Raw genomic sequence first — 9836 nt, 5'->3', positions numbered from 1 at the left:
AGAGTTCGATTTAGAGATCAAGGACCAAAAGAGTGCTGAAAACTCGATGGCGGATCACCTAAGTAGGTTGGTGAAAGATGAGGACTCCTCACCCATAGATGAGTTGTTTCCTGGTAAACAGTTGTTTCACATGAGAGGTATGGTTCCATGGTATGCCAACATTGTAAACTACTTGGCCACTGGAGTTTTGCCTAATGACCTTAGCAAATCCATGAAGAACAAAATCAGGTATGAGGCAAAATATTATGTTTGGGATGAACCTTATCTATGGAAACTCTATTCTGATCAAATGATAAGGAGATGTGTCCCTGAGGATGAGCAGATGTCGATTCTAATGTTTTGTCATAATTATGCTTGTGGTGGCCATTTTGGGCCAAAGAGGACTGCTTGAAAAGTCTTGGATAATGGGTTGTATTGGGCCACCCTATTTAGAGATGCATACTTGTTTTGTAAAAACTGTGAAAGATGTCAACAAACAAGTACACTATCTCGTAGGAATGAGATGCCCCAAACCCCCATTCTTATATGTGAAATATTTGATGTTTGGGGTATTGATTTCATGGGACCCTTTCCTCCCTCTTGTGGTTTTTCTTACATACTTTTGGCAGTCAATTATTTCTCAAAATGGGTGGAAGCCAAAGCCACCAAAACTGATGATTCTAAATGTGTTGTAGGATTTATCAAGTCTAACATCTTTAGTTGGTTTGGCATCCCTCGAGCCATCATAAGCGATCAAAGGACCCACTTTTGCAATAGAACAGTCAAAGCCCTATTGAGAAGATATGGGGTATATCACCGAATTGCCATTGCTTATCATTCCCAGACTAACGGGCAAGCTGAAATTTCCAATAGAAAGGTAAAGCCCATCTTGGAAAAGATGGTGAATCTAGGAATGAAGGATTGGAGCCTACGTCTAGATGATGCTCTCTGGGTGTATCGAACAACTTACAAGACCCCAATAGGTATGTCCCCTTACAGGTTAATTTTTCTCAAATCTTGCCACTTGCCAGTCGAAATTGAACATAGGGCCTATTGGGCAATCAAGCGATGTAACATGCCAGGTAAGATGCATTCCAGGTGGATGGGTCCGTTTATTGTGACTATTGTTTTTCCTTATGGTGCAGTAGAGATCAAAAATCTTGACACAGGTAAAATCTTCAAGGTGAATGGGCATCGATTGAAGTTGTTCCACGAGGATGCAAATGTCTCCTCTATAGTAGACATCTCGTTGGACATTCCACGGTATTCATTGGATTAAAGGAGCAAAAGGAGGACATCGAGCATAATGACGTTAAACAATTGCGCTTGTGGGAGGCAACCCATTGTGTTTAGTTAATTTTGTTATTTTGTTTGGTTTTGATTTTTTTGTGTTTAGCAGGAACCCAACAAGACAAATAGGGAAGTACCCCCAAATCCTTCTACTTTATCACATATATTGGAGACAATGTATAACTTAAGTGTGGGGGGATTAGGGAAATCTGATGGAAATTTGGGATACCTTACCTTCTTGAAATCTCTGCTCCCTAGAAACTTACCCTTGAATGATTTCAACTTATCAGGAATCATGTGCTTAGGCTAAATATGGTAACCCATGATTTTAATCGATCAATAGGCAAGATGCATAATTGATTTTCACATAATTATCTATCAAACATGGTTTGATTTTTCTAGAACTTGTTGTGTTAGGCATATTGAGACCACGATCAATGAATTCATGGATCAGGCGGCGAGACCCTGTGCTTCTTGAGCAAAATAAATAAATAAATAAATAAATAATTGTGACTAATGTGAGATGGAGCATAAAATGCACTCACATATGAAAACGAATGCAAGTGTGAGATGGAGCATAAAATGCACTCACACCTTTGAAAGAGAAAGCAAGGGGGAGATGGAGCATAAAATGCACTCACCTTAGAACCCCAACTCCTTTTCTCACCTTCAGATCCTTGGAATTTATATTAAGTGGTGGAGATGTGATACATAGCAAGCTTATGGCAACAAGCACACCTTGTTTTGGCTTAAGAAACAAAGAAATGTAAGTGAATCTGGTCGTATTGGTTTGTTAAAGCAATGAGAAACCATTCAGCCAAGGATGCTTCAGCTAGGAAGGCTTGTCTCCTTGACTGTCGATTTAACCCGGGACCATGAGGATGGGTGATTTGCGATCACTCTTGGACGAGAAGAAGGGGAGAAAGAGATGAAAGAGGGAAGGTTACCAAGTTTGAACTAAAGCATGAATTGAACCAGGCCTCTTGTAGAGAAAAAGAAAGATTGAAAATCAATAGTTAGTCTCTCTTGTGTTATTTGAGTTTTTGCCTTGCTCGAGGACGAGCAAAGTTTAAGTGTGGGGGGATTTGATGAGACTAAAAGGAACACTATTTTTATCCCATAATTTTCATCTTTTTACATTATTTTATCATTTAAATGAACTCATTACTCTTGTATTTCGATCCAGGGCAATAAAGAAGGCAATTGGAAGAAAACAGGGCAAATCGGGTGATTTTGTATAGTTTCAGCGACAGTCAGTAATCTGGGCCTAACTCTCAATTCCGGATTCCGAATTAAACAATTCAATAAGCATTAGAAATATGAAAGGAAGGCCCACAACTTTTATGTTTTGGGTTTTGACAGATTCAGCCTACATCAAGTACGAAAACGAGCCCGAAGTTGTAGCAAGTTCGCAGCTAAGCCCATTTCACAACTTAAGCCCAACTTGCATAAATACCTTGAACCAGCCCAAGTTTTAAATTAGCCCAACTCGAATTCAAGAGTCAAGAGTCCAAATATCGAATGTAATCTCTAAGACAGAGTCTTATCAGATCTAAAGTCTTGAATGTAATCCTAGAGATTGATATTAGATCATTAGATAAGAGATAGGATATGATTAGTTCAAAGAAGATCAAGACTCCCTAAAGATAAGATGATCTCCTAGAAGGAGTTGGAAAACAACACTCTCCTTGGCTATATAAAGAGGGGGGTGAACCAGATCTGGCATCACTCACTCCAAGATCCAAGAGATCATCAAGAAGACCAAGAAGCTCAAGAAGGCAGTTCGGCTATGGAGAAGAAAAGCATGGTGATTGCGCAGATCATGAGCAGCTAAGCTTTTTTTTCTGGTTCAAGGGGGGAGGTTCGATTGTGTCATTGTGAGGTTCTGTAGTTAATTTATTTTCTTGCTTTCTAATTCAAGTATTCATTGATTCTTGTGCATATTTTTATTGGATGTTGATGTTAATTAGTTTGACAAACTGAATTAATGTTGATTTTCCTACTGCTATCCATGATTTCAATGGTCCGTAATTGTCACGAATAATGGTGCAAGTAGCAATTAGGTTGATATCTTTTTGGATCAATTGTTCATGACAACCTTTGACCAATGTTTTAACATGGTTCAACCTAAAGGAATCGATGGAACAAGATTCAGTAATTACAGTTATCTCAATTATTGTTATTTTGGTTTAACTGTTTTCACAAATCTTAATGCTATCATTGTTTAATATGGACGCTATCGTACCCAGTTGAGTGGTGATAAGTGTTGATCGAATGCTGGGTTTGGTCAACTAAATTAGGAAAGCACAAGGTTTATTATGGCTATCCTAATAAATCTAAGGTTAAATGCTTGAATTGCAAGAATGCTGAATTGTACCTAGGATCGATGGCTAATTGATTCAACCTGAACCCTTGAACCAGAATTTGGTAAGATTGATTTTCTCTTGTTTGTTCAATTCGTTATTGCTTTCTTATTCTTTTAAATTTTAGTTATTAAATTTTCCATTCAATTACTTTATCCATTCGGCTAAGAGATTACTGATTTGCTCCCTGTGGGATTCGACGTAGCACCATTTTTACTGTAAATATCTTATTGTGGGACTAGTACTAATTTTGAGGGCTTCGACAAACCCATCAAGTATACACTGCAATATACATCCATTAAGGTTGGGATCAGATCTGTCATGCTTTAGGGTTGGTATCAAATCTGAACTGAAAAATATATTAAGTGGACCTGAAAGAAACTGAAACCAATCCTGAGTTAGGCTTGGTTTAAGGATTTTAAGCTCTACAATTGAAGCCCAAACCTGTATAGCTTAAGCATATTAAACACTTGCTAAGACCTGAAATCAGGTCTGCAATGTTTGGTATTGTTAACTGCTGCAATTCAGATCTGATGTGAGTAGTTTTATAGAACAAAACTCACTCCATATATAATTCAGATCGGATCTCATATCAGTCCAATTAGAAAATAGAGCTGGTCATCAAAAACTTTAAGTTTAGTAATGGACATCCAAGCCTGTGTGGCTCATATTAAGTGATTGCAGAAACATGAAATCAGGTCTGCAACTTTATACTGTAAGCAGACTTGATTCAAATCTGAACGCCAGTACATTACAATAAAAAATATGAAGCTCTTTTTTTTTTTTTTTTTGGACCTTTCAGGCATTACCAATTTCAGTCCCAACCAATCAAAGCATCAGTCTTCAGAAATTTCAGATTGGGTGCAAGTGATCTAAAACAAAACATCAGTCCACCGAGATTTTAGATCTCATACTACCTCAGATTCTCATGAACTTCAGTTCTGATTTTACCATTCCCGGCTTACACTTTCATCAATGAGGCAAGTCTGATGCATCAAATTGTGAATTGGGTGTTGTTACTACCCAAACTCACATCAGAATAGAGTGGGTTCAGGTCTGAGTTCAGATGAACTCAGATCTGAACCCAAATGCATTCAGACCTGCAACCAGATCTAAACTTAGATCTGAACCTAGCAGATCTGCAACCAACTGAACTCAAATCTGACCCCAAGTTTGAGTTCACATCAAATTTATTTCATTCTTTGCTACATTTTCAGCCATGAGAAAAGAAAAAAAAAATATAGAAAGGAAAAGAAAAAAAACAATGAAAGAATAGCATGAGAACTTTCAGATCTGAACTTCAAATCTGACTTTCAGATTTGAAACTCAAATCTAAAGTTAAAATCTGAGTTCAGCCGATTGCAAGTCTGCATTCTGCTAGGTTTAGACCTGAACCTACACATTTCTGACTGATATTTTTTTTTTGGATGAGTGTAGCTCTGATTACTGAATGCAATTAAGATCTGAACTCATTTTGAGATTTAAATTTTGTTTTTCTTTTTGGAGGTAATAGAATCACAAATAAGAGAAATCAGATCTACTTCAGCTACACTAAAACTAAAACAAAGGATGGAACAATCAAATATCAATAGAAGAAACATGACTCCATCAATGCAGCCGTTGCATTCAAGGCTGAAATGTAATATGAAAATTTGAAAACCAGCCATGAATGCAATGCTAGAAACCAGATTAAAAATGATCAATAGTTCCTAATATTACTTCCATAAATCCCCAGAAACGGCACCAAAAACTTGACGTGGCTCATTGTGACACTAGCAAGTGCACTAGCCGTTCAAGAAATAAAGTAGTGAGTGAAGTATCATTCCCACGAGAATTTAGGAAACAATTACCAATACTAAATTGGGTACTTCTTATCTGATTAATAAATAAATTAAAACTTTAATGAAAACTAAAAATCCTAAACTAAAATCTATCTAAATCATTGGCCCAATTGCCTTCAAATTAAGTTAGAAGAGTAAACAGTAAATGTCAATATCAAAATTCAACAATCTATCAATTTGGATCATTTGAATAAATCATGATTGATCCTTGGTTTGGTCAGACCCCAAGCTCATGAATAGCCTCTTTCGAGTGCATGTTCAATCTATGCACGAGTGATGATCCCCATATCTCTATCAATGATCTAATCCTCATGCATGCATTTCTTCAAACATCTAAGGTATCAATTCAAAACTGAATTGATCACCAACTGAATTGTGCAAGTTATCTCTAATCTTGCATCCAATTCAGTTCTTGAATAGTAGATCTGAATTCCTAGAGTCTCTATCAAGCACTCTAGGAATTTCAAGCTTTAGATCCATTCGGTCAATCTGAAATTTGCAGATCTAAATTCTCTTTCAAGCAATTCAGATCTTGCAATCTCATATCTGAGAATTCAGATCTGAGTCTTGAAGGTTAGTTGGCTAAATTAATCTACAATAACACCCTTATTCAAGAAACTTCAAGTACAATTCATGATCATTCGAATGAATCAAAAAAATTAGATTGTTGAAATGAAATTTTATAAGTTGAAATACATCTAGGAAGAATGGAAGGAGAAAGAAGAAAGAAAATATAACAAAGAAACTGAATTCAAATCAAAAGAGAATGAAACTACAATTGATTTATTACAAAAGATCTCTGAATCACAAACCCCCAATTTCGAACTCACCTTCTCTTCTTGCTTGCTTGACTTGAACTTCCTTTAGCCCTTCTTCTTCTTCCTTGCACCTATCCTTCTTCTCTTCTCTTCTTTCAAGGTAGTTGAACATCTAAGAGTGGGAGAGCCTTCCTCTCAAGCAATTGAACACCCCTCCCCCCTCCTAGAGGCCTCCTTATATAGTTTTTCAAGGGGGCTCTTGCCCCTTCTTGAAGCCTCTAGAATGGGGTGTATTATACCCCTTTCTTGAACTTTCTAAAGCTCTCTTGAAAACCTCCTAAGGGCTGCTATTTGGGCTGCACTTAGACTCTCTCTTAGCACATGATAGCTATACTTTGAGCTGATCTTTTGGGCTGAGAATGAACATTCTTTGATGGGCTGAATTCTACTCTTAGCTAGGCTTTCTTTTCTTGGGTTTTCTCAAGGAATCCACTTGCTCTTCTTGAGCCAAAGTGCTCTCTCTTATTTTCACAACCGGGCTGGGCTGAATTTGGTCTTTTTGAAACTTTTTTCCTTCATTTTCTTAGATTAATTACCCCTTAAACTTATTCTTAGCATTAAGCTAAATTAAGGCAAAAATTAATAAAACTAACATAAAAATCCATGCTAAAGTCCTCAAAAATTATAGATAAATTGTATGTTCATCATGTCTCTCCCGTCGAGTTGCGGTCGTGTTGTCAGGCTGAGTTGTTCACTGGGCCAGGTCATATACACGTGTCCCCAGCCTACGAGGTCGGGCCAAATCACCTTCATCACTTACCAACACCGGGCTCGGGTACCATAACCTTCTGAAGAATCAGGTCGCCGACACGGAAGTGTCGCTTCTTGACCCGAGCATTATAGTACCAAGCTACTTTCTATTGGTAAGCTACAGTCTGGATGTATGCCAGGTCTCGTACTTCTTCCACCAGGTCTAGGTTGGTATGGAGCTCGTCATTGTTTGTCTCTTCATTGTAGGCCTCTAAGTGTAGCGTAGGCACCTTGATCTCTGTTGGGATCACTGCTTCTGTGCCATAAGTGAGATTGAAGGGAGTCTCACCCGTGGCAGTCTTGATGGTGGTCTGGTAGGCCCATAGCACACTAGGCAGTTCATCTACCCACAACACTTTAGCTCAAGCTAAGCGAGCTTTCAGTCCATGGAGTATTGCACTGTTGGTGACTTTCGCTTGCCTGTTTGCCTAGGGGTGTGCCACCGAGGTGAAGTTTTGTTGTATTCTCATCTCAGCACACCAATTCTGAAACTAGATGTCCTCGAATTGCTTTTCGTTGTCAGAGATGAGTACCCGAGGTAGCCCGAAGCGACATACTATATTCCTCTAGAAGAAGTTTTTTATGTTGTAGGCTGTAATCATTGTTAGGGGTTCTGCTTCCACCCACTTCATGAAATAATCCACTACTACCACCAGAAACCTCCTCTGTCCTGTCGCAAGCAGGAATGAGCCAAGTATTTTGATTCCCCATTGTGCCAAGGGCCATGGGCTGGTGAGGTATTTGAGGTCGGCAGCAGGTCAATGGTGATTGTTGGCGTGCCATTGACACTTGTCGCACTTTTTGACGAGCTCGAGTGCGTCTGCCTTCATCATGGGCTAATAATAACCTTGTCGTAGTGCCTTCTGGGCAAGAGCTCTACCCCCCAAGTGTCCGCCACACAAGCCTTCATGGGTGTCGCAGAGAACGAGTTCGGCCTCTGAGGGTCGCAGGCAGCGCAAGTAGGGAAGCGTGAAAGATCTCCTGTATAGTCATTCGTCTATGATGACGTACTTAGCTGACTGGTGCTCTACCCTTCGGGCGACATTGTGTTCTGCAGGGAGAGTTTCGTGAAGCAGATAACTCACGAGCAGGTCAATCCAGCTCAACTCTGCTTGTTCTATAGAGCGACCTCTCCTGCCCCCCCCCCCGAGAACGCTGAGGCCGATGCCTTGTGCTAGCTAACCGGAACAAGGCATCGGCCTCAGCGTTCTCGGATCTTGGAATCTACCTGATGAAATAGTATGATGAAGCCGCGCAGTATCTCCCTAACTTTGGCTAAATAGGCTGCCATGGTGGGATCGTGGGTTTCATATTCACCATTGACCTGGTTGACCACAAGCTACGAATCGCTACATATGACAAGATGCTTGGCCTTTACTTCCTTTGCTAAAGTGAGACCAGCAACCAACACTTCATACTCTACTTCGTTGTTTGATGCTGCAAACCCAAACCGGAGTGCGTATTCCAACTTCACCCCGCTTGGACCGTACAGAATTATTCCCACACCGCTTCCTTGTTGGTTGGATGAGCCGTCAACATGGAGGATCCATGGCTCCTCGTCCCAGGTTGGACCTACTCTAACCGGGATTAGTGTCGCACTGGTTGAAGTCTTCTTCATGTGCTCGAGCTCATCCAGCTTGGGGATTGCAATGCTAAACGTACATTCTGCCATGAAATCGGCCAAGGCTTGGGCTTTAATTTCCATCCGAGGTTCGTACCGGATATCGTACTCACTGAGTTCGATGGCCCATTTCGTCAATCTATCAGATACCTCGGGCTTGAGCAGGATCTGTCTCAGAGGCTTGTTGGTGAGGATGACGACGGTGTGGGCTTGGAAGTATGGACGAAGCTTCCAAGCTGCTATGACTAGCGCGTACGCCAGCTTCTCGATCTCCGGATACCTTGTTTTAACATCCTGCAAAACCTTGCTAACATAGTAGATGGGTCGTTGAACCCGATCTACCTCTTTTATCAATACCAAGCTAACTACTTCATCACTCGCAGAGAGGTACAACTTGAAAATATCCCCTTTCTTGGGTCGGGTCAAAATCGTGATACTAGCTAAGTATCCTTTTTAGCTCATTGAAGGCGAGCTGACACTCTACGGTCCACTCGAAGTCTTTACTTTTCTTTATAGCCTTAAAGAAAGGTAGGCAGCAATCTGCTGACTTTGACATAAAACAGCTCAGAGCGGCTATGCGGCCATTCAACCTCTGAACCTCTTTTAATTTGCGAGGTGGTCTCATATCTAAGATGGCATTTATCTTTTCCGATTTGACTTCGATGCCATGTCGGTTGACTATGTAGCCTAAGAATTTACTCGAGGTGACACCGAAGACACATTTGTTGGGATTTAACTTCATGTTGTACTTTCAAAATTAGGTCTTAACGACCATATCATCTACATAGCATTCAACTTTGTTGTCGATTAACGGCTCAAAAATCCTACTTACAAGTCTTTGAAAGGTTGCCCCGACATTTTTTAGTCCGAAGGGCATAACCTTATAACGGTATAGTCTGAGCTCGATTATGAAGGCCGTCTTTTCTTCATTGGCAGGGTCCATCCTGATTTGGTTGTAACCCAAGTATGCATCCGGAAAGCTCAACAACTCATGCCCTGAGGTCACATCCACTAGGCGGTCGATCTTGGGCAGCGGGAAACAATATTTTGGGCATGCTCTATTCAAGTCGGTATAATCAACGCACATGCACCATTTACCGTTGGCCTTTTTTACTAGACTTGGGTTAGTTACCCAGCTCGGGTACTGGACTTCCCGACCTCTTCATTAACTATC

This window comes from Nelumbo lutea, chromosome 1 (genome assembly GCF_056320005.1).
Source record: "Nelumbo lutea isolate HS-2025 chromosome 1, American lotus-T2T, whole genome shotgun sequence".
Classification (NCBI taxonomy): domain Eukaryota; kingdom Viridiplantae; phylum Streptophyta; class Magnoliopsida; order Proteales; family Nelumbonaceae; genus Nelumbo; species Nelumbo lutea.
Note: the sequence above shows the minus strand (reverse complement) of the source record.